The sequence below is a fragment of the Heterocephalus glaber genome, unplaced genomic scaffold (assembly GCF_053883595.1).
Source record: "Heterocephalus glaber isolate CG9 unplaced genomic scaffold, H.glaber_assembly_v1.0 deba00000347, whole genome shotgun sequence".
NCBI lineage: Eukaryota > Metazoa > Chordata > Mammalia > Rodentia > Bathyergidae > Heterocephalus > Heterocephalus glaber.
Window position 1 is genome coordinate 13,927,476 of NW_028258143.1, and position 26,668 is coordinate 13,954,143.

The following is a 26,668-nucleotide window of genomic DNA, read 5'->3' on the forward strand; positions in this document are numbered from 1 at the left end:
TCTTAGTCTGTTTCCTGTTGCTATATTAGAATATCTGGGACTTGGTGATTAATAAAGGAAAAATATTCACTTAGCTCACAATTCTACAGGCTGAACAAGTAGGTTCTCCCAACCTTGGTGCTGGGGATCAAACCCTGAAACCCAGCGCCTCAAACATGCTAATTATTTGCTCTACCACTGAGCCATATCCACAACCTAAACTCTGGAGGCTAGAAATTTAAGATCAAACAGCTGCAGTGGGGAGGGTATCATGATGTGTCATAACCTGGTGCAAAAACAGAAGGGTGAGCATGTACATGCAGAAAGAAGAAAACGTGAGGGGTGGCCTCATTTTATAACAACTAGTTCTTTTTTTTTTCTTTTTTTTTTTAGCTCATTTATTGGTACATTTTGGTATATAATTCATTTACATTTATCATTGGGTGTTTGTACCTGTACATGATGTATCTTGATTCTTATATTTTTCCCCATTAACTGTGCACTCTTCACCCCCTCCGCCCTTCCCTATTTACATAGATTTCATTTCCATTTTTTTTTCTTTTCTCATAGGTTTTCCTTTCCCTCTTTTCCTTTCCCCTTCCCCTCCCTTCACTCCTTCATCTTTGGACCTTTTTTCCTATTTCAAATTATCAATTATTCATTTTAATCATTTTAACCCTTATTTACACTATCAGTTTCTCACACTAGTGAAATTATTCAGTATTTATAGATGTGTGTCCTATTTATTTCACTTAAGAGTATGGTCTCGATATGCATCCATTTAGCTATAAATGACTCTAGTTTTTCATTCTTTAAGGCTGAGTAGTACTCCATTTTATTAAAAAACCACATTTTCTTTATCCAATTTCTAGTTGATAGGCACTTGGGCTGCTTCCAAGCTTTAGCTATTACAAACTGTGCCGCTATAAACATGGGTGCACATATATCACTGTGGTATGATTCTTTTAATTCTTTTGGGAAGATACCCAGCAGGGGAATAGCTGGGTCAAATGGGACCTCTAGTCCTAGTTCTTTGAGGTATCTCCATACTGACTTCCACAGTGGTTGCACCAGTCTGCACTCCCACCAGCAATGGAGAAGGGTTCCTTTCTCCCCACAACCCTGCCAGCATTTGTTATTTGTTGATTTCTTGATAGCAGTCATTCTTTCTGGGGTGAGGTGGAATCTCAGTGTTGTTTTCATCTGCATCTCTCGAATGACCAGTGATGTTGAATATTTTTTCAAATATTTGTTTGCTGCTTTTACTTCCTTGTCTGAGAAATGTCTGTTCATTGCAGATGTCCATTTTAGAATTGGGTCTTTGAATTTGGGGGGGTCTGATTTTTTTCAATTCTTTATATATTCTAGATAGTAGTCCTTTGTCTGACGTACAGCTACTAAAAATTTTTTCCCATATTGTAGGTTGTCAGCTCTGCTGGTGGTTTCTTTTGCAGTGCAGAAGCTTTTTAATAAGATGAGATCTCAGTTGTTGATTCTTTCTGCTAGTTCCCGCGCTGCTGAGGTTTTGTTCATGAAGTCTTTTCCTATGCCAATGTCTTCAAGAGTTCTACCTAACTTATCTTCTGGAAAGTTTACTGTTTCTGTCTTAATATTTAGATCTTTAATCCACTTTGATCTTAGTTTAGTGCATGGTGATAGGTATGGGTCTAGTTTCAATCTTTGGCAGGTTGAAATCCAGTTTTTCCAACACCATTTATTAAATAGGCTATCTTTCCTCCAATGATGGTGGTTGGCTCCTTTGTCAAAGATGAGGTGGCTGAGCTTGTCTGGAGTTGTTTCTGCATCTTCTAATCTATTCCACTGATCCTCAGGTCTGTTCCTTTGCCAGTACCATGCTGATTTTATCACAGTAGCTTTGTGGTATAGTTTCAAGTTGGGGGTTGTGATACCCCCAGTCATGTCTCTGTTGCTTAGAATTGCTTTAGCTATTCTAGGTCTCTTCTGGTTCCAAATGAATTCTTGGATTGTTTTCTCTAGTTCTGCATGACTCTATAACAACTAGTTCTTGAGGTAACTCACTCTAGGAAGAACCAGTCCACTCCCAAGAGAAAGGTATTAATCCCATTGCCCCCTAAAGGTCCTCTCGCCTTGGACACTGTTACAACACTGTTTCAACATGAGTACTGAAGGAGACAAAGCACATCCAAAGCATTGCACTAAATTACAACCTGAAACTTGGCACTAGAAAGGGATATCTTAACACTACCATTCAACATGGAGCAAGGTATTTTTGAGAAAGTGAGCTCTATACCAGTACAAGTGTCAAAGCAAAGGCAGGTAACCATCTTTTAGGTATGATGTAGAGTGGATTCTGCTATACAAGACGGGAAGAGATTAGACACTCCTTTATGACTCCACATCTGGCTTTTACCCCCTAGGCCTAATGTTATGGTTAGCAGCTCCACTGAAAATGTCTACTTCAACATTCTCTATAATTAAGGAATTCCCTCAGTTAAGGGATTTATTCAAAGTCGGTTTCATGTTTTTCCACAGTTTTCACTTTTCAAAAGGAAGCAGAGTAGGTTCCTTTTATTTTTCCACATGCAACTTTTTTTTTCAGATTCCCCTTATTTATGGCCACCATTGGACATACTATAGCTTGTTGAGCTTCCTTGTCTTTTTGCAGTACTGGGACTTAAATGCAGGGCCTTGGACATGCTAGGCAAAGGCTCTACCACTAAGCTACACCCCAGCCCTGAAATTCTCCTCTTAACATGGAGGGTTCTAATATAAACATAATGTATTTTATTATGGCCGGATTACAAATTCAGTTTTAGTCATCCTTTGAGAGAGGGCTATTATTTTAACTTTATGATTTTTTTCCCCTAATGGTACTAATTGTTAATAACCTTTAGGCAAAATTCCTAAAATTCCAGCATTGCATCATTCATATCCAATTACTCCCTTGTGGACTCAAATAATATAAATCATTCCTTCAAGAAAGAGTGGAGAGTGTTTTAAATTTAGAAAATCCATTTTTCTTCACCAGTCCTTTACTTCCCCACCCTAATCCTCTTTTTTTAAATTGCCTTGTTCTGTTTCAGATCTTTGTTTTTTCTAGGTCCAAAGCTTTATTTATTCCTAAGAGTTCATGTAGGCGTAATTAGGTAGAATTAATAAGTACAAGATCCTTCCTGACCTTGGTAGAACTGGCCAGAAGAAGAAAGTAAGTTTCAGATCATTACTGAAATGAACAATTACTAATGTAACATTTACATTTCCACCGCTAAGGAATATTGGGGAAAATGGTGCTAGAAAGAAGTAACAAAGCTTATGAGAAAATATTTATGTAGAGATAGCTAAAATGAAAGGAGCTACTGGATATTCCGCTGAAGACAGGTTAATGTTGGGCACTGTAGATATTTACCACAGTTTATGTTTAGGTTATTCCAGTTTCTGCCATATTATGACAGTGACGTGTCATAAGTTTTCAAAAAGTGATGAGTTTCACTAGTCAAATTTCACTATCCCTTCTTTGTGTGCCCCCTACCCCATCCTCCTGAGAAGTATATTTCTAGCTCAGTTAATACATTAGCAGGAGAGTTTATTTTTCTGGCTTAATGCTAAACCATCATTATAGTATAGAAGTTTATTTCCAGGCAGTTTTAAAGCAGAACCATTACCTTCCTTCTTATAATTATAAAGTTTATATTTGAAAATAACTTTCAATATCACATAACACATTAAAATTGATCATGTAAACTTTGCATTTGTCTCTGCCACATTGGTTAAACATTGTAAATACAGTGCAGATTATTTTTCTATAAAACAGTTACTGGAAATTGGAGTACATTATTTAGCTGGGACCACTGTCACATGTGGATGTTCTCATATTTCACAGAGAAGAAATCAGTTGGCATCAGGTGAAAAGCAAAAGTTTACTCATTTCTCATCAGAAATATTCTGAGGGAGGTCAGTTAGGTTGGTTTGTTAGGATCATTTTTTCATCAAATACATGAGAGGACAGACGTCTTCTGATACTTCTGGGGTAATGAGATCTTCTTTATCCTAAAGAACATACAATTAGGTTCACACTCCATAGTATGTGAGGAATAGACATGTTATAGATTCAAAAATAATATAAAGACATGCTACAATACAGTGGCAGAGATTTTTGAATTGCTATACCAGTGTTTTTATATGATAGTGGACAAACCACGAAAAGTTCATAGGTTCACAATGTCTGGAAGGCTTTCTGATTTCATCCATGCAAACCTAAGAAGAAACTGTGGATAAATTCTTATGAAAACTTTCTCATGGAATCTCAGAGTTAAAATGTGAAAATGTCCCTTATGCTTCTGTCTGAGAATAAGAAATGTTAAATAGAGTTGTCTTGGTTAATATATTGTCAAAGACTGGTTTATTCCACTATTTGCAACTCAACAGCCTTGAAATTTCTCATGTAAATCTAAAACACAGTGTTTGGAGGTTTTTACAAACGGAAACAAGAATTGCTAGGGAGTGTCATGGCTATGTGCCATCTCTGTCTTTGGCAGAGTCGACAAAGCAAGAGGCCCTTTGATGTCAACTTCAAACATTCATAACATGACCCATGAATCCTATTTTTATTCATCTACTGTGTGATTGGGCTGTCATTAATTTATACAAGCCACTTAAAATCTATTTATATTTACAACTTCTCCCACCTCTGGTTGGGTAATGAATTCCATAAATGTAATCTGGACTCTTTGGAGGTAGATCTTCCTTCTTTTTGTCCTAAACACACACAAGCTAGAAGTGGTGTCCTCTCAAATAGATATTTTAGGAATATTTTAGTGAATAATTCCATGTTTACCATATTTATATTATTTACAATCTTTGAGACATCATTTGGTTTGTTTCTAAAACAGAGTACTCACAGAAAAACCAGTTTCCTTGATTCTCTCATCTTTTAAAGCAATGTATACATTCATTATTGGGACACAAGTCCCAGTACTGAGTTTCCCATTTTGTAACTATGGATAAGTTATTTGGTCACTAGACACTTCATCTTGAAACAAAAATTTAGGCTGAAATTCCTGTTCAGTTCTGTGACCTTTTGAATTTGTGACTAATAAAATGTAAATTATGGAACTTACATTTGAAGGCTACAGAAATAAAATGAAAATCAAATCATCATTTAAAAATGGAAACAAATATTTTGGGAGACTAAGGGAGTTTTATAAATAAAGACAAATTATGGCATGTGACATGCTAATGGATGCTGCTGAACTATTACTCATGGGTGGAAAAAAGACAAGCTCTAAAAAAATTTATTTCTCCTCTCTTAACTTCAAATGGCCAGACTTACCCATTTTCATGGCTCCACGTGATATTCCATTATTTATTACATCCTCCTTGTCATTCCTTTTTATAACATTGTGTATGTGTGTGAAGAACAGAACTTCATTGTGTTCTATTTGGACAAATACCTCACGTCCCCCTCATTAAACAATAAGCTCCTGATATCTTCTTCATGGGTGACACAATCCAGGATCATTTGAATCCATACAGATGGTCATGAATGGTCATGGGTTCAGAGCAAGCACACTGGTGCCAATGCCAAGGAAATAGAAATTCTGATATGAATAAACTTGTATGCTTATTCCACCACTGGCTGTGTTTCTACAAGGGAGAGAGACTCTCTGACTGCATTCTTGGACTCTGATTCTTGGTTGATTTTCTCTTAACCTTTCATACCCACCTTCTTTAATTGTTGCTTTAGTCCTTCCTAGTGGGAATCTCCTACTTTAACTCCTGGATTTAGTCTGGTGAAAGCCTTCTTAGACACAGATTAGAAGATACTTATTAATATATTGTATTACTCAAATATATTTGATAATCCCACCCAGCATCTTCTATTCACTGTGTGCATGTTATATGGTCACACCCTAAATTGATCCTCTGGTCTTTATGTCATAATATCTGCTGTGATTTAAGGTGCCTATCCCTCTGGTCTTCCAGCTTCTTATAAAATATATAAGGCCAACTAATGGCTTGTTTCCTGCTCTTAAATCAATGCAACTTAGAATGAAAACCTCATACCTTTGCTCTTTCATTTGGTCTTGAGCCTTTTCAAAACTGCTTTTCACAGGCACAACTGCTGGATCCATTTGTCACTCCTGATCATCTCCTGCTTTTGTCCTCATCTCTGTTTCTGGCTCAGGTACAGAGGTTGGAATGAGAAACAGCAAGACTGTTATATGAAGTATTAGTCTAAACACTTCTCAACTATTAGTCATTTGTTCCTCATAACTCTATGACAGTTAGTATTGCTGTTCAACAGATGAATAAAATAAAGTACACTAATGAAATAACTAATCTGACCCAAAATATAGGTCCTTAATCATTACCGTGGACATTCAATAAGTTACTAAAAAACATTTCCAGCTTTTTTCCTTGCATGAAAGGCACATAATAGGATTACAGATTCTGCTCTTTTGTGGGTGGGAGAGGTCAAGTGGCTCATTCTGGCCAATGAGTTATGAAGAGATGGTTCAAGCTGAAGCATTTTGCTGTGGATATTCAACTTCCCATGCCTTTTCCATCTGGTATGATAAGCAGCATTCTCAAGATGTTGGTATATCTAAAGCTGGGTCTAAGAATGATTACTATGAGAGAGTCTCCTGAGAACATGTAGTATGAGAAAAACATAAGCTTTTCTTTGGAGCCACTGAGATCTGAGGGTTGTTGGTTACCTCAGTATAACCTAGCCTATCTTGCCTCTATAGGATAATACAGAGTAAAGGCAGAACAGATTCTCTGTGTATGAAAAATATATTTCTTTAAAGTTATTCACATTTGATACTATACATTTTTGACTTCTTAAGTCCAGTTTCACCATTAGTTTATGCTTTACCTTATTCCCAGTGTCTCTCCAGAATATCTTTGAGAATTTCCTTTGATAAGAAATTCTGGGGCTCCTTCTTCTTAACATTTTTAAAGATTTACTGTAACTGCCCAAATATTAGCTTTGTTATAAATTTTATGATATTTAAGAAATTTTATTATTGTAATATTCATAAAATAGATTTTAAAATCATATTTATAATTTGGGGAAATATACAGTAATCTTGAATGAACAAAGGACAATTTGAAACTATATAGGCAACTACAGCTATGTTATAAAGAAAGCTGTAGTGGATATTCATTTATTAGAAGTGCTGTATTTTAATTATCTTGAAAAAATCTTGTGGTAGGTATTGCTGACTATAAAAAGTTAATTTAGGTTTAATTTTACAAGTTAATTAGCTAAAATTACTCCTCTTCTTGCTATTAAAAATGAAATGTCTCATACAGTCAGCAGGAGTGTGTGTACTGCAAAAAAACTTATATCCAAAACTTGAGGACTTGTTAGCATTCACAGAATCCATTTAATTACTGCATTTGTATCAGAGTAAATCAAAATTATAATCATTGCAGGTTGAGTATTCCTCATCCAAAATGATTTGGACCACAAGTGATTTAGATGTCAAATTTCCTTAGATTTTGGAATACTTGCATATACAAAATAAGATCTTGAGGACTGTGTCTGAGTTTAAGTACATAGTGCACGTATATTTTATATGTACTTTACTTGAGGCCCAGGAGTAACCTTATACAGTACTTTAAACACATCTGTGTTTTAACTGCAACTCATCCCACGAGGAGTGTAATTTTCTGTTTCTGGGATCATGTCACAAAGTGAGATTCAAAAAGTTATATATTTGGTGGCATCATAGATGTCTGGTTTGGGGATATTCAGCCTGTAATAGTTTTTTTAGAAGTATTTATTTATATTTTTATAAATAAAATATGTATTAAAATAAAATATTTTTATATTTATATTTATAATCTCTTAAAGGGGGAAGTATTTGTTAGAGTGAGAGTTCAGCAAGCTTTATCTGTTAAGGATCACTTTATAAATGTTTTGGGCTTTATGAGCGGACCCTATATGGTTATTGTCACTGCTACTCAACTTGGTAACCACAGTGCAAAAGCAGCCATGGACGATTTAAAAGGGAATAGGTATAGCTGTGTATTAATAAAACTTTATTTTCCAGTTCTGGCTTACAAGTACCAATTTTTGATGTAGATTGAGTTAAAAAAAAAAAAAGGAAAAAACTCTCTTGGGTGTTTTGTAACACCTAACACATCAACTCCTGAATTAGTGAAGCAGGGTCATCACAGAATTGATTTCCTGTCTTCCTCTAAGCCTCATGACACTAATGGCCCCAGTCCAGTGAATTGAATACTGAAAAGTAGAGGAGGAAACCTCCCAGCAACACTCAGCTCTATTTATCCTTATGTGGCTCTGAAAATTATGTAAGCTCAATTTCCCCATTTATAAAGCATGTGGAGATAGTGGTATGAAGTCATTTCTAGATTCCTTTCACTAATCATATTCTTTTTGTGATTCATTGTTAACATTTAAAAATGCAAAGCTGGGACCAGGGATTTAGCTTAGTGGTTTCACCACCTGCCTCGCAAGCCTGAGGTCCTGAGTTCGACCCCCAGTACCAAAAATAAATAAATAAATAAAATGCAAAGCTTTAAGTCATTGAGTAAAAATTATGACATTAATAAGAGCCTTGTAAATTTCCTTCAGAACTTTGCAAGAGATGTTATGTCACTATTTCTTTAAGGTTCCCCCAATACGTTCATATTTATTTTTATAAGGCTGTATTCTATAGGTTATTGGAAAACTCCAGAAGCTGTCCTCATGCTAAGGTAGAGATATGAATAATAAAATTTCTAAATGTAAATTTAGTTTATATATATTCCATCCCTCCCCTTATGGTAGCTATTTCAGGATTGTGAACACTAATCTGATGGGTTTGGGCTAATTTCAAAATATCATATGTGTACACAAGGGAAAATGTTTTCTTTCTTTGCACTTAGGTTATTCCTTTGCTGATAGAAATAAACATATATACTAATATGTATATGTACATATACATATAAATGTAGCATATATGCATATGAGTTTCAGAAGAGAGTCTAAAGGAAGATATGAACACAAACAATGAAATAAAATATCCAGAAGATACTCTATTAAAAATTAAGGTCATGATCCTTGTTTGGATTAAGGGCATATATTTAATTGCCATAGTATTTAATTGCTTAAGAAATGATATCTGAGTGATGTAATCTTTAAGTGTCAAAAATGGAATGATTCCTATTATATGGGGGTGCATTTATTTGTTCTGTTATCAAGCCTCAGGAGAATAACCAGACATTACTTAAGTGCATTCCATTTATAAATTTCATTAATAATACTAATACTATCATAGAACAGTGGTCCCCTAGTTGGAGCAGAAAAGTGTGAAAAATCCAGTAAAATTTTATTGTAAGTCACTGTGTAGAATTCAGCTGGCCCTGAGCCATAGTCATAGAGATTTAATTATTGACAAAATCAAATATTTGGGCCAGGAATTTAGCTCAGTGGTTTCATCCCCCGTTGCACAAGCTCAAGGACCCAAGTTCAATCCCTGGTACCAAACCAAACCAAACCAAACCAAAAAAAAAACACAACAAAATCAAATATTCTTACCTAAGACTAGCTGTGATAAAACAGAAACTTAGAAAGAACCACAAAAAAAGTATAGTGGATAATATTCTGGAGTATAAACAAAATTAATAGGCCATGTGACCTTAGTTATGTAAGAAAGTATTTTTCCAAAATGGAATTTCATTTAACAAAAGGATTAGTTAGACCTAATAATTATGAAATCAGTAAACATTTATCAGTGCACCTATACTGAGAACCATATAGCAGTTGCACAGAGAAATATAGAGAAGTTGACTAGTTTGCAATTTGAAACCAACAGGTAAGGCAAGCTATAAAGTAAGGATTAAAAAAAGAATAGGTGAAGAGTTAAGACGAGTTAGAGACATTGTAAGCAATGATATACAATTAAGAGTACAGTGATGTGCCTGTGTACTTTTGTATTGTTGAAGGTATACTTTCAAGGTCCATTCCAAAAGGAGAATTAGCACTCAAAGAGTAAATTAAGTGGAGTTTTGTTGGATGATGTCAACTTTTCCAAAATTTTTTATCAGTTTATATTTCCCCCAGCAATGTGGGAGAGCACATGTTTACCTAAGGTCTCACCAAGAGATGAGTTATCAACATTTAAATGTTCTTCAGTTTGATGCATGTTAATTTGCATTTATGTAGTCATGAGCTTGAACATATTTTAACATTTTTTCTTCTATGTCAGGGATTGAACTCAGGACCTTGTGCTTATGAGGCAGGAGCAGTGCCACTGAGCTAAATCCCCAGTCCTATTTTAACATGTTTAAAGGCTCTTTTTCTGTCATTTTGTGAATTTCCTATGTCAATTTTTTATTGATTTTTGCATTTCCTCAATTTGAGTTTTTTTGAACTTTGTGATATTAGCTTATTATTTGTGATATATTACATCTTGTTAGTAGTCTTTAAATTTTTAAAATACTTGTTTGTCATATGTGGTAAGCAAAATAATGGCCCACAAAGATGTACTTGTGGAAATCCCCAGACCCTTAAAGATTTGCCTTACATGGCAAAAGAGATTTAATAGTTATAATTAAAGGACTCTGAGAAGGAGAGATGATCCTGGATTATCCTGGTGAGGCAAGTGTAATCACAAGGATGGTTAAAAGCCAGGATACATTCCTGAGTGTTGTTCAAGAGAGATATGACAATAGAAAAGGAGACCACAGAGATGCAAAGTCCCTGGCTTTGAAGTGGAGGAAAGGGCCTTGAGCTAAGGAAGTAGGGAGTATCTAGAAATTGGGAAGGGAAAGGCAAGGAAACAGAGCTTCTCTAGAGCCTTCAGAGAGTAACACAGCCCACCTGACATCTTAATTTTAGACCATGAGACCTGTCTCACCTTGTTTTACTACCAAATTTGTGATAACTTGTGGCAGCAGCAATAGAAACTAGTATAACAAGCCATTCAAAAAATTTTAGATGGTCAAATTTATTAATATTGTGTAGCTTCTGGTGCTCAGTCATAGTTAGGTAACCATTCCTTTCACTCAGGGTATAAAGGAATTTACCTGTGGTTCCTTCCATGTTTGTGTACTGACATTTTTATAATTAGACTCCCAGATGATTTGGAGCTTATTTGGGGGTATGGTTTGAGGCATGAACTTAATGGATATATGTTCACATAATCAACCAGTTGTCCTGGCACTGTTTTTTTTTAACCCCTTTCCTGTGATTTGAGGTGCCACTTTTATTGTAGAGTGATGTCCACAGACATTTGGTTTGTTTCTGTACTTTCAAATCAGTTTCTGCCCTGATTGCCAATTCATGCACCAGCACCACATTTCTTATTTCAGAAGCTTTCTGGTGTGCTTATTTACAGTAGAACTGTTTTCTCAGCTTTTCTTTCTTACAGCATTCCTGTCTATTCTTGAAAGGTTTTTCATATGAGCTTCAATATTAACTGGACTTACCCCCAAAGGACCTTGTTGATACTTTTATTATTAATTTTATAGATAATTTAGAGTGAACCAAAGTCTTTACAATGTTGAGTCATTCTGTCATAGAATGGTGAATGTCCTGCATTTCTTCAAATCTACTTTTTTGCTGGCAGGAATTTTAACATTTGCCTTGTAGGTTTTATACACTTCTAGTCTTGACTTTCCCTATGTATTTTATCTTCTATGTTGCTAATGTAAGTGAGGTTTCTATACCAGTATAACTTCCAACAATTTCACTATCAAGGTCTATGAAGGTGATTGACATGTGGATATTAAATTTTACTAATTATGAATTTTATAGTTTATTGATCTGTTATTTTCCAGCATACTAACTTGTCATGTTTTTCTAATTCTTGAGATAAATCTTTGATTTATCTCATAGAAATGTTTGACTTCCATATAAATGAAATGTTAGATAGCAGTGGATGTAGTAGGCATCCTGCTTCTGTGATCACATTGAATGTCTCAAGAATTTTCCCCATTACATAAGATACTGGTGTTAGGGTGTGTGTGTGTGTGTGTGTGTGTGTGTGTGTGTGTGACATTAAGAAAATATATACCAATTCCTGTCTTTTTGGATTTTCATCATGAGGGATGTAAACTTTTCTCAGACATTTTAAACATCTATGTAAATAATATTACTTTTTATTAGACTTTTTTTTTTTTTTTTGGTACCGGGGATCGAACTCGGGTCCTTGTGCTTGCACAGCAGGCGGTGAAATCACTGAGCTAAATCCCCGGCCCTTTATTAGACTTATTAATGTGGCATAATATACTAATAGATTAATGTCAAGCCAAATTTCCATTCCTGGATTGATTGTCATTTGGTGATGATATTTTTTAATGTGATTATTTTGCTTATAGTAATATACCTGACATATATGTGACATGTGTGTAACTTTCTTTAATTTTATCAGGATAAATTGCTAATGTGCTATATTTGCTACAGCAGAATACATAAAAAGGTTTCCATCATTTTCCATGTTGTGGAACAAATATGGAACATTGGAATGGTCTGATTTTCAGTTTGTTAGATTCCTTGGGATAAGAGATTTGTATTTTGTGGTAGTTTATTACTTAATTTTTTCTAGAGAAGTTTGTATTGTTTCTATCTTTAGTAGAACCAATTTCGGTAAATGACTTTTCTTTTTTTTATTAAATTCTTTCATTGGTACATTGTAGGTATACAACACAATTACATTTCTAATTGGGAATTGTACCTTTACATAATGCATCTCGGTTCTTACTTTTTCCCCATTCCTAGCCCTCCCTTCACGCCCTCCACCCTTCCCTATTTACAAAGACTTTATTTCCATTTTTTCCATTTCTCATCATTTTTCCTTTCCCTTCTTTCCTTTCCCCTGCCCCTCCCACTACCCCTACCCCTTTGGACCTTTTCTTCCTATTTTGTGTTACTGAATATTCATTCTAATCATTGGTACATTTGAGGTAGTACAATATAATGACATTCATCATTGGAAATTTGCACCTTTACATAGTCTCTCTTGGTTCTTATTTTTCACCCTTGCCCAGCCCTCCCTTCAAGCCCTCCATTCCTCCCTATTTACAAAGATTTTGTTCCTGTTTTTCTATTTTCTCATATTAATCCCATTCCTTCTATCCTTTCCCCTAGCCCTCCCACTTCCTTCCCCTTTGCCCCTTTTCTTCCTATTTCACATTACCTATTATACATTTAGTCCTTATTTACACTTTCAGTTTCTCACACCAGAGAAACTATTCAGTATTTATTCATGTGTGTCCTATTTATTTCACTTAAGAGTATTGCCTCAATGTGCATCCACTTAGCTATAAATGTCTCTAATTTCTCATTTTTTATGGCTGAGTAGTACTCCATTTTATAAAAAATCCCACATTTTCTTTATCCAGTCTCCAGCTGATGGGAATTTGGGCTGTTTCCAAGTTTTAGCTATTACAAACTGTGCTGCTATGAACATGGGTGCACATATGTCAGTGTGGTATGATTCTTTTAATTCTTTGGGGAAGATCCCCAGCAGTGGAATAGCAGGGTCAAATGGGACTTCCAGTCCTAGTTCTTTGAGGTATCTCCACACTGATTTCCACAGTGCTTGCACCAGTCTACACTCCCACAAGCAGTGAAGCAGGGTTCCTCTTTCCCCACAGCCCCACCAGCATTTGTTATTGGTTGATTTCATGATAGCAGCCATTCTTTCTGGAGTGAAGTGGAATCTCAGCATTGTTTTCATGTGCATCTCTCGAATGACTAGTGATGTTGAACATGTTTTCATGTATTTATTTGCTATTTCTACTTCATCAGAGAAATGTCTGTTCATTTCAGATGCCCATTTTTGGATTAGGTCTTTAAATTTGGGAGGTCTGATCTTTTTAAGCTCTTTATAGATTCGAGATAGTAGACCTTTGTCTGAGGAAGAGCAGGTAAAGATTTTTTCCCACATTGTGTGTTGTCTCTTCACACTGCTGGTGGTTTCTCTTGCTGTGCAGATGCCTTTTAATAAGAAGAGATCCCACTTGTTGATTGTTTGTGCTAGTTCACTGGCAACTGAGGTTTTGTTCATAAAATCTTTTCCTACACCAATGTCTTCAAGGGTTCTACCTAACCTCTGTTCCAACTGGTTCAGAGTTTCTATTTTAATATTTAGATCTTTAATCCATTTTAATTTTAGTTTAGTGCATGGTGAGAGATACAGGTCTAGTTTTAATCTTTGGCAAGTTGAAGCCCAATTTTTCCAGCACCATTTATTAAAGAGGCCATCTTTCCTCCAGTGAGGGTGTTTGGCTCCTTTATCGAAGATGAGATGGCTGAGTGTGTCTGGCATTGTTTCTGCATCTTCTAATCTGTTCCACTGATCCTCAGGTCTATTTCTTTGCCAGTACGATGCTGTTTTTATCACAGTAGCTTTGTAGTATAGTTGGAGGTTGGGGATTGTGATACCCCCGCCATGTCTCTGTTACCTAGAATTGCTTTTGCTATTCTGGGTCTCTTCTTGTTCCAAATGAATTTTTGGATTGTTTTCTCAAGGTCTATGAAGTATGCTGCTGGGATCTCAATTGGAATTGCATTAAATCTATATAGCAGTTTTGGAAGTATGGCCATTTTCACTATATTGATCCTTCCTACCCAGGAGTAGGGGATGTCTGTCCATTTTCTAGTATCATCTTCAATTTCTCTTTTCAGAGTGCTATAGTTTTCAGAGAAGAGGTCTTTGATTTCTTTTGCTAGGATGATTCCTAGGTATTTTAGCTTTTTGGATACTATTGTGAAAGGAATTATTTGCCCTATTTCTCTCTCAGTGAGTCTGTCATTGGTGTAGAGGAAGGCTATTGATTTTTGTGTGTTGACCTTGTAAGCAGCTACTTGACTGAATTTGGTTATTAAGTCTAGAAGACTTTTGGTGGAGTTCTTGGGGTCTTCTATATAGAGTATCATGTCATCTGCAAGTAATGACAATTTGACTTCTTCATTACCTATCTTTATTCCTTTTAGTTCTTTCTCTTGTCTAATTGCCGTGGCTAATGTTGCGAAAACTATATGAAACAGGAGTGGTGATAGTGGACATCCTTGTCTTGTTCCTGATTTTAGTGTGAAGGGATTCAGTTTTTGACCATTTAGTATGATATTGGCTGTTGGTTTTTCATAGATGGCTTCTATCAGTTTGAGGTAGAGATCATCTATTCCAGTTTTTTGTAGGGTTTTTATCATAAATGCAAGTTGGATTTTGTCAAATGCTTTTTCTGCATCTATGGAGATAATCATATGGTTTTTGTCCTTGGCTCTATTGTTATAGTGTATTACATTGATTGATTTTCGTATATTGAAGCATCCCTGCATCCCTGGGATGAATCCCACTTGATCAGGGTGATTGAGCTTCTTGATGATCTTCTGCATTCTGTTTGCCATTATCTTATTAAGGATTTTTGCATCTATGTTCATTAGTGAGATTGGCCTATAGTTCTCTTCTTCAGCTGGGTCTTTCTGTGCTTTGGGGATCAAGGTGATGCTTGCTTCTAGGAATGAATTTGGGAGCATTGCTTCCCTTTCAATTTCATTGAAGAGTTTAAATAGTAGTGGCAGCAGTTCCTCTCTAAATGTCTTGTAGAATTCAGCAGTGAAGCCATCAGGGCCCGGACTTTTCTTAGTTGATAAGTTTTAAATTACATTTTCAATTTCATTGGTTGATATTGGGTTGTTCAGAATTTTGAGGTCTTCTTTGTTCAACTTTGGTAATTCATATGTATCTAGGAATCTGTCCATTTCTTCTGTGTTGTCCATCTTATTGGCGTATAGGTTCTGGGAGTAGGTATTGATGATCCTCTGGATTTCTGCTGGGTCTGTTGTAATTTCACCCTTTTCATTCCTAATTGCATGGATTTGGGCCTTTTCTTTCCTTTTTCTGACAAGGTTGGCTAAAGGTCTGTCAATTTTGTTGATTCTTTCGAAGAACCAACTCTTGGCTTCATTGATTTTTTGTATCTTTCTCTTAGTCTCCATTGCATTGATTTCTCCTCTGATCTTTATAATTTCCTCCCTTGTATGAGCTTTTGGGTTATCCTGCTCTTCTTTTTCTAGAAGCTTGAGGTTCAGCATCAGATTGTTTAATTGGGCTCGTTCTGTTTTCCTAATATGCGTATTCACTGCTATGAATTTCTCTTGTAAGACTGCTTTCATTGTGTCCCATAGATTCCAACATGTTGTATTGTCATTGTCATTTAATTGAAGGAACTGTCTGATTTCTTCTTTAATTTCCTCTGTGACCCATTGGTTATTCAGAAGTATGTTTTTCAATTTCCACACGTTTAGGAAATTTTTTGAGTTTCTTTTGCTATGGCTCTCCAATTTCATTGCACTATGGTCTGATAATATACAGGGGATAACTTCAATTCCTTTGCACTTACTTAAACATGTTCTATGTGTGAGTATGTGGTCTATTTTGGAGAATGACCCATGTGCAGCTGAGAAGAATGTGTATTCTGATTTTGTGGGGTGGAAGACTCTGTAAACATCTGTTAAGTTCATTTGTTCAAGAGTTCAATTGAGGTCTAGTATTTCATTATTTTTAGTCTAGTTGATCTATCTATTTGTGACAGTGGGTTGAGGTCCCCCACTACAATTGTATTAGTGCATATATGACTTTTCATGTCCATTAGTATTTGTTTTATATAGTTGGGTGCATTAGTGTTTGGTGCATAGATATTTATGATTGTCATCTCTTCCTCTTGGATTCTTCCCTTTACAAGGATGTAGTGTCCTTCTTTGTCTCTCTTAATCAGTGTTGGTTTGAAATCTACTTGATGTGCCAAGAGGATAGCTACTCCTGCTTTTTTTCGGGTTCCTGTCGCATGCAGTATTGTTTTCCACCCTTTAACTTTCAGTCTATGAGTTTCCTTTTGAATTAAGTGTGTTTCTTGTATGCAGCATATTGTTGGATTTTGCTTCTTGACCCATTCTGCCAGTCTATTTCTTTTGATTGGTGAATTGAGACCATTAACATTGATGGTTATAACTGAAACGTATTGACTTGTCATTGCCATGACTTTTTCTTTTTGTTGGGTTTTCCCCCTTTACATTTAATTTCTTGTCATGCCAGATGGGTTCATTCTGCTTTGCTTCCTGGGGTTGTGATCCTCAATGTCTGTTCCCAGGCTATTGTGTAAAATTCTTTGGAGTGCTGGTTTGGTATTTACGAAGTTCTTAAGGTGCTCTTTGTCATGAAAGTATCTTATTTCTCCATCCATTTTGAAATATAGCTTTGCAGGGTACATCAATCTGGGTTGGAGGCTGTTTTCTTTTAGGGCTTGGAATATGTCACTAGAAGCTCTTCTTGCCTTGATGGTTTGTGTTGAGAAGTCTGCTGTGATTCTGATGGGTTTTCCTTTGTATGCGATGTTTCTTTTCTCTGACTACATGTAGAACTTTGTTCTTCTGTTGAGTTTCTGGAATCTTAACAATTCTATGCCTATGTGTAGATTTTTTTGATCAAGGCTATTTGGAGTCCTATATGCCTTACTTATCTGTATGTCAAGCTCTTTTCCCCTGCTTGGGAAGTTTTCTGCTATTACTTCTGTGAAGAGGTTTTTTTATGTCATCTCCACTGTCTCCTGTTTCTTCATTGAGTCCAATCAGTCTTATATTATTCTTCTTTGCATCACCTAATAGCTGCTGGATTGATTTCTCATGTTCCCTTATAATTCTGAAGCAATTTTTCTTTTCCTGGTCACTAATTGCAATCTTATCTTCTATATCTGAAATTCTGTCCTCACATTGGCTCATTCTGCTGTGTAGACTTTCAGTGGAGTTTTTCATGTCCTGGAAATCTATTTGGGATCTGTTTCATGGATTCCATTTGTTTCCTATGTTGGGATTCCATCATGTTCTTTAGCTCCTCTCTAGATTTATTAATCATGTCTTGCACTAGGGGCACAATTTCTCCTGTTATCTGAGAAATTATTTCTGATTTCATTTTTTCCAGATCCCCTTTTGTTGCCAGTTGAGTGGGTCCAGGTGGTTGAGTATCAGAGGGTTCCATCTCATTTCCCTTTGGGGTTGCTGTAGGTGATCTGGAAGTCTAGTTTTGAGACTTATTTACGTGTTTTCTCATTTCGACTGGGGTGGGGGGCTGTTAGGGCCTGCACGAATTACCTCCTCTGAGCTGGGTGAGGTGGGACAGTGGCCGGGAGCAGTGGTAGGGATGGTGACCCAAAAGCCCTTTCCTGTGGGCTGGGAGCATCGGGAGGGATAGTGGTCGGGAAGCCCCTTCCTCTGGACCAGGAGCAGTGGGGCGGCAGCTCAGAAGCCCCTACCTCTGGTCCAGGAGCAGCAGGACTCAGTACCTTGGTGTGGTGGTCTGGTGTCCTCTGTATCTTTGTAGTGTGGAACCAGGTGGCTGTCTGTCTCCATCGGGGTGATTCAGCATCTTCTGTGCCACTCAGGACCTCGGTAGGGCATGGGCAGACCTGCCTGTCCGCAGCGGGGTGATTGGTGCCTTCAGTGTGACTTGGGACCCCATTTGCCTGTTTATCTCCCCTTACATGGGAATACTGAAAGCCTTCGCAGTTTTCTTCACAGTTCTTGGGGCCCGATGGGTTCCAACCATAATACGCTGGTCCTGAGTTGCTTGGTCAGGTAAATGACTTTTCCAAAGAAATTTTTCATCTTACTTGTTTCAAATTCATTACAATTTGCTCTTATCCTTATTTCCTTCCCCATGTTTTCTATTAATTATTTTCTCCCACACCTTTTTTTGATGTTTTGAACTGGAATTTAGTTTATTCATATAAGTTGTGCATCCCTAATATAGAAATCTGAAATGCTCCTGAATTTAAAAATTTTTGAGTTCTGACAAAATGCTATTAATAAAAGATTTTATACATGACCTTCTGTGGCAGATGACAGTCAAAATACAGGTGTACTAAAATTATTGTTTAGGATTTCCCTTAGGCTATATTTATTTAAAAAATGAATGTTGTCCCAAGACTTGGATCCCATCCTCCAGAAATTTTATTATGTATATGCAAATATTTCAAAGTCCAAAAAATGTCTGAAACATAAAACACTGAGACATTTTGGGTCTCAAGAATTTCAGATGCTGGGGATGTAGCTCAGTGGCACTGCACCTGCCTGGCAAGTGCAAGGTTCTGAGTTGGATCCCCAGTATGGGGAGGATTTCAGATAAAAGTCAAGTGTGCTTAGGGTTGTTAATTTCTCAGTGATCACTATTGCTAATGCATCTAATTATTTTCATCATCTTTTTCCTTTAGAAATTTTTGTTTGTATTCTCTTTCATTCAGGAGTTGCTTAAAAGTTACTTTTCCCATTTTTTGGAGAGAGCTTTTAAAATTTTCTTTATAATTTGTTTTATTGCATTTTTATCAACAGGTGGTATTTGTAATATTTCTGCCTTCTCAAACTTGCTAATATGTACTTTGAAACTTAATCATATAAAGGATTTTGTGTAGGTTCTGTAGTTACATTCATGTTAGCCTTTGCCTTGAGAGTATGCACTTAATTTTGGAGTTGCTGTCCTAGAGCAGTGGTGGTGAACCAATGGTACTTGTGTTGTTTTTCTTTTAAGGCAAAAGATGTTAATCTATGAGTTGTTTTTTTCTATTCAGGTTTAATTGCAGTGTTGGCACTTTGTGATAAATAAGTGAGTTTTTCAGTTTTAGTTTGAGCATTTGTCCCTTAAAGGTTCACCATCACTGTCCTACAGTATGAGCACCTTCAACTTTACTAAATACATTCATATTGTTCTCACCTATATTGGAGGAAAGTTCTTGTGTACACGTATCTTCAGCAACACACACTGTAATTAGTTTGCAATTTTGATGAATGGGAAATAGTATTCATTTGAATTTTTTTGGTACAAATTTGGGAAAACTTTTTGGGATACATATTTTCAAAAGATTCATGTTTGTTCATTGACTTTTTGTTGTTGTTCATGATGGTATCATGTCACTCATGTAGACTTGAAATTTCAATCTAATAAGATACCTCATTGTATTTCCCAGCCTGATGATAGGAGAGTATTTTTCAACGTGCTCTTGAAACAGTTTCATCTATTTGCTTTTCACATTTAGTTTAATCTGAGGCAGGGTTCTGATTTTGTCTTTTCCATTCAAATAGGGAGTTGACATGGTGCTTTACAATTTTCAACAGTCAGTTTTTCACAATAATACTACTATTTCTGTCATATATTGCAGATCCATATTGGAGCCTATTTCTCGATGCTCTTTCAATTCCTTTTGGCCATTTATCTATCTCACTTACCTTTTTAATTCATATTAACTAGATTTACAATAAGATGCCTGACCCTTTTTGGAATGCTAGGGGTTTTACTCTTCTTAAAAATACCTGGTTATTTGAGGCCTTTTTGTTTTCTGTAAGAATTTCAGGATCAGCTGGTGAAGTGCAGTATATGCACATGTTGAGATTTTGATTGATAATGTTTGACATTTGAAGATGGAGCTGAGAGATTGAGTCTTCTAATCCATCACTGTAATTTGGTTTTCTGTTTGCTCAGTTCTTCCTTTGTGTTCTTTAAAAAAGTGTTTTCTATAAAGGTCTTTCACATCCTTAGACTTATTTCCACATAACTTTCAAATTTTTTGGTTACTATTTTTGAATGGCCACTCCCGCAAAGTCCAAACACTTCTAAATTCTGCTTTCTTGGTAGATCTGACTTGACTCTGGATTCTCTTTTTTTTCTGGAGATAATACTGGTGATAAATGATGACAACTTTCTAATTGTTATATCTTTTGTTTATATCACTGCTGTAAGACTTTGAGAAAATGCTGAAAAAAATAAGGATGAGGTATTATTGTCTATAGGAGAAGTTTAAAACATCATCATTAAGTATGTATGCTATGGATTTTTGGTGACACCCATATTAGGCTCAGAGAATTCCCTTCTGTTCCTAGCAAATAGAAATTTTTCATTAGTTAGTTTTAACAAATTTTTTTATTAGTACATGTTTGCTGTACATTTATTATGGGGAGTTTGTATATTTATATAGCACATCTTAATTACTTTTTTGTCCCTTTCCCTCCCATCCCTCCCTGCTCCAACTTGTGTCCCCCTTCCCACTTGCTCATTAGTGTTTGAAATCATGAGTAAATGTTTTATATTATTAAAATTTTCCCAGGGATACTGAAATGTATCGTTTTTAAAAAAACTTTTCAGTCTTTCAAAAAAGATTGTTTTCTTGAAAATCATACATATTTTCCTAGGGCCAAATCATCTTTGCATTATAGGGTAAATCTTACTTGGACATGCCATTATATTATTACCATCTATTACCCCTATGATTTCCATATTGGTAAATTCAGTTTTATTTAGGCCTTTTGAGATCCTCATTAAATTCCCTTTCCCATGTGGTTTATGTCCATCTTGGGTTTCAAAGTCTTTCTAACTTTATTACAATCTTCCCTCCCTCCCCCTTCTTTTTGTCCTTTTTCTTCTTTTCTACTTTGTTTTTGGCACCATGTAACTCTGTTATATCTGTTATTACTTTTTATATTTTTTCAAATTTTGCAAGGATTGCCTTAAAAGTATTCTAAGCCTAAAATGCAGCAACAGAAAGAACCCAATTTTAAAATGACCAAAGAGAAAATACACACAAATGACAAATGAACATATGAAAAGGTACTGGCCAGAAATTACAAATGAAAATCACAATGAGTTACTACTGTACACCCAATAAGATGGCTATAATCAAAGAAAGACAATAGGGTCAGGAGGGAATGTGGTCAAAGTAAAACCCTCAGATCAAGAGTGTCTTTAGTTGCATTGTTGTGGCTGCTTTGATAGCCTGAATTGATTTAAAACATTTACTTTTCATGGTCATTTTAACTTTGAAGAAGAGCCAGAAGTCTTACAGTGCCAGATCTGGTGAATAAGGTGGATAAGGACGCACTGCCATGATTTTCCAAGCCTGCCCTTCTGTTGGATGGCATTTGGCAAAAGCATTCACTGTATTTTTCTTGTATCTCATGAAGATACTTACAAAAGAGGACTTACAGAACTGCTTCAGAAAGTGGCAAGAATTATAGAATAAATATTTTTGAAGTTCAGGGGATTAATGGCAATGTGCCTTCTATTTTAATAATTTAAAAAATTAAATATTCACTGTATTTTTTTCATAGCCCCTTGTACATAGGTGGTGGAAATGTAAAATTGTGTACCTGCTTTGGAAAATAGTTTGCCAGTGCCTGAAAATGTTAAACAGTTATTAAAGGACCCAGCAATTCCACTGCTTAGACATATATTCCTAAAAATGAAAATATATATCCATATAAAAACATGTACACAGGGCCAGGGATTTAGCTCAGTGGTTCTGCCGCCTGCCTCACAAACACAAGGACCCAAGTTTGTTCCCCGGTACCAAACCAAACCAAACAAAACAAAAACATGTACATAATGCTTGTAACAGCATTAATTATAATAATCAAAGAGTAGAAACATCCTAAATACCCATTAACAGATGAATGGATAAATAAAATGCATTATGTGCATATAATGGAGTATTACATAACAAGAGGGAATGAAGTACCAATACTGTATGTGCTACAATATAGATGATCTTTGAAAATACGCTAAGTGAAAAAAAAGAGCCTGACACAAAAGGCTACATATGTTATATGATTCCATGTAGATGAAATGTGCAGAATAGGCAATCTATAAGGATAAAATACAGATTATTAGTTGTCTCTGACAAGGGACTGAGAAATGATTGTCAATATGGTACTACAGATTTCTTTTTGGGGTGAAGAAATTATGCTAAACTTAAAAGATGGTGATGGTTGGTGCATATGCTAAAGACAAATGAGTTGTATGTGTTACATGGATAAGTTTTATGGTACATGAATTTTATCTCAATGAATATGTCTAAAAATTTGGAACTGTGATTATACAGGAGCAAACTGTTTTCCAACTAATTCAGTCTACTTAATTGTTCAAGATTCTGTGAATCATGAAATGAATATAAGTAACTTTTCATTTTAAGACATTGATATTACCTGTTTTCAAATTTATTTCCATAAATATGCTCATTGTGAACTAGTCCTATATTTTTAAAGTTCTATTGTAGCCTTAATTACAGGGCCCATTTTATTCCTAGGTTGACTGATTTATGTCCTCACTTTTTTCATTTATCTAACCAGATTAATTTTATTCATTCTGTATTAACAATTGTATTTCCCTTTATTAGACTGAGTTTACCTTTATTTTTTATATTCTGTTTGTTTTTGTTCTTTAAATTCATTGGTTGCCTTAAACATTAATTTTACATTTTTTTGTAGACTGTGCACTGAAATTGTTAATTTTCTTCTGACTGTTTTCATTCATTTTATAATTTGATAGTTTAAAGATATCACGTTCTAAATTTTTCTGATTCTCTTAATTATTGGTCCATGTATTTTTTTACAGTGTTTTTTTCAGAAAAACATTAAATTCACAGAAAAATTGAAAGACCAGGGTAATAGAACATTTATCTATCCACAACTTAACAACAGCAAATGTTAACATTTCTTCATAAAATAAATAAGTTATTGTGAATTACCCTGATTTGATCAATATATGTTGTATACATGAAACATCATGCTGTATCAGATAAATACATCTGTTTATTACATTACCACAACTTTTTAAAAAAGCATTCTAATAGCTAATGTTTATTTCACATATATTTTTCTAATGTGCATGTGAGGCAGCATGATACTTTAGTCCTAAGTATTTTAGCTTGTATATTTTGAAAATAAGAATCACCTCCTTTATAATAGTATTTTTATCTCCAGTAAAATTAATAAAACATTTCTTATACCAGTTTTATTTAAATTGTTTCCAAAATGTATTTCATAGCTATTTATTTTGCACTAAGACCCAATCTCATTAATTTGCTTTTAACTGTCATGTCTCTTAATCTACTACAGTGCCTCTGCTTTTTTCCACCCACACTGTTTTAGTTACTTTCCTTGTTGAGACACAGTTCCTGACATCCACAATTTAAATGAGGAGAGGTTCACATTTTCATCTCGTGGTCAGCTGGCTCCAAAGCAGAAACTGCATGAAGGGAGGGCCAGGTGGAGGAAGACTTATTCAATCATGGCAGCCAGGAAAAGAGAGGAAGGGGAGGAGCTGGGCATGGAGATAACCTTCCAGGTCATTCCCACAGTAACCCACCTCCAGCCAGGCCCTTTCCTAACAGCAAGTCTGCCACAGTCCCACATGATCTAATCACCCTCAAACACATGAAACATTTTTGGGCCATTTTAGCTCTAAACCATGAGATACTGATATTTTAAAGACTTGTAGGAGGCTCTGTATTCCATATAGTCTTCATACATTCCTTCTGGTGTCATTTATCTGTTCCTCTATCTTCTTTATTTTCTGTAAGCAGGAAATTAAGGCACAAGCCTTCCTTAGATTCAAGTTAAATATGTTTCTTGCAAAAACAGCTCATAGGGGATACAAAATACTTTTCAGCATCACATGAGGAAGAACATGTGAGGTGATTGCTCCCTTATAAAACACAGGTTTTTTTCCCTTTTCAAAATATCAGAAGGTGATATTTACACTGTTTGAATATTCTATTTCCCACTAGACTTTTAGTGATGGCCTTAGCATCTATTAGTCATCTTTATTTAGATCAATTTTTTCATTGGGAATAGATAATGATGGTATTTCTGTGGTAAGCTTTGTTTTTCAAGTAGAAAAACACTGTTCTGTCCCCCTTTTATAAAACTTAAGACTAAGTGTTTTCTTTTAAAAAATGTTTTCATTAAGGTATAATTTACTAACAGTAAAATTCACTACCATGTAAGTGTATGAAGTTTGATTATTTTAACGATGTATATACAGTTCTGAAACCTCCACCATGATGATATAGAACACGATGTTTCTCACATCTAAATACTTCACTTGTGACTCTTTTTAGTAAATCCCTTGATGATCCCTTACAACTATTAATCTGCTTTTTTTCCTCCAGAGTTTAAGAATCAAATGTAATCAAACAAAACCCAGTTGCAAAATACAAAGTTCTTCTTGGTATGATTTTCAGATGTGTGCATGTCATTAGGTTTATCAATAGTTGATTCCTTTTCATTGGTGATAAGTATTTCATGTATAGATGGATATACTACACATTGTTTATGTATTCAGAAGTCGGTGTAAATTTGAGTTGTTTCTAGTTTGGGGTTATTATGAGTAAGGCTTCTGTAAATATTTATGTGCAAGTATTTGGGTCAATGCATGTTTTCATTTCTTTTGGGCAAATACGGAGGAATAAGAGTCCTGGCTATTCTCAAATTTCTGTTTAACTTTACAAGAATTGGCCAGTTGGTTTTCTGAATTTGCTATTCTATTCTCTAATTCCTCTAGCAATGCATGAGAATTTCAATTGTTAACACTTGATGTTGTCAATCTTGTAAATTTTGTCAATTTCAGTGGGTGTGTGTAAATCTCATTGTGATTTTAATTTGCATTTCTCTAACGTATAATTCTATTGAACATCTTTTCATGCATTTATTTGGCATTTTTGTATCTTTGGTAAAGTGCATGTTTAAATATTTTGTTCATTTTAATTGGGTTGCTGTCTTTTTAAGTGGTAGGATTGGTTACAAAAGTTTTTTTTCTGAATTTCCATATATGTGTGCTATATCTTTATTATCAATTTTATCAAACATGGTCTGAGAAAATGTTCTCAATGGGACTTGTTTATGGACTAGTAGTCTTTTGATAATGTTTAATTAAAAGGAAATGCAAAATGCTTCTCAGGTCCATTTTCTCTCAGAAATCATGTCCTATATCAGTACTGCTTGAATTTAAGAATAGAAAACTCTTGCAACAACATTCCTGGACCATAAATAGAGAAGTTCCTTTGCCGCACAAGGTGTTTGATTCCTTCATTGGTTCATTATTTTATTCAGATACATTGAGTATCTGTCACGTGCCTGATCCTTAGATAGGTTCTGAGACACCATGAATGTTGAGTAGAGTTAAGTTACCTGATAACCTGGATAAACAAAGTTTTCCCATATGCCTTTTCTGGTTTTATATAAAGAAGAAAATCATAGTAAGAAACTACAACTAGCAGGTCACTCTCTTCTTGAAATACCTTCTCTAATAGCCTCCTGGTAGAAGGTCATTTACGTGGTTTGCCTTCTTCCTCCTCAGCTGCCTCTGTTTGGTCTCCTTTGTTGCTTCCTTTTCATTTTCTTGACTGTTTACAGCTGGAGCACTTCACATTTTAATCCTCAAACATCTCCAATATACTCATAGTCCTGATGGCCCCCTTATCTGATGGGCTTAATTTCATCTGTGGCCTGTGCAACTCCCAAATTCACATTTCTACCCTGGATTTGTATCCTGAACACCATACTTTGATATTTTTTCAATTGTATACTCAACACCTTATTTTGGTTTAAAAAAAAATCAATAACAACAACCACCACCAATGTAAACTCCACTTAAACAAGTTCTACCACTATAAACATTTATATTGTGCTTACTGAAAGTCAGGAACTAGTCTAAGAGTTTTGCATGAATCAACTATTTCAAACGTTAATAAACATCTCAGCTTTAACACATCTAAAAGTGCATTCTGGACTTTTCTACCAAAGTTTGCTCCACCTAGTTTTGTTTTATCAGTTAACTCCATCCTTCTGGTTGCTAAGGTGAAGTGCTTGGAGTTATTTACTCCTTCCTTTCATACCACCTACTTGAGTAAGTATGTTTACTCTCAGTTG

General features: G+C 35.3%; 1 protein-coding gene and 1 long non-coding RNA gene across 13 annotated transcripts in view; one reads left to right on the forward strand and one right to left on the reverse strand.

Moving 5' to 3' along the window:
* The window catches only part of Nckap5 (NCK associated protein 5), a 915,317-nt gene that overhangs the window by 276,006 nt on the left and 612,643 nt on the right, over positions 1 to 26,668 (forward strand). The window lies entirely within an intron of this gene.
* The window catches only part of LOC110344076 (uncharacterized), a 28,180-nt gene continuing 2,112 nt past the window's right edge, over positions 601 to 26,668 (reverse strand). Inside the window, exons 3-4 of the long non-coding RNA XR_002386361.2 lie at positions 6,025 to 6,136; positions 601 to 4,008 (exon numbers count right to left, since the gene is read on the reverse strand). This is a non-coding gene — a long non-coding RNA (uncharacterized LOC110344076). The remainder of the gene's footprint in view (positions 4,009 to 6,024; positions 6,137 to 26,668) is intronic.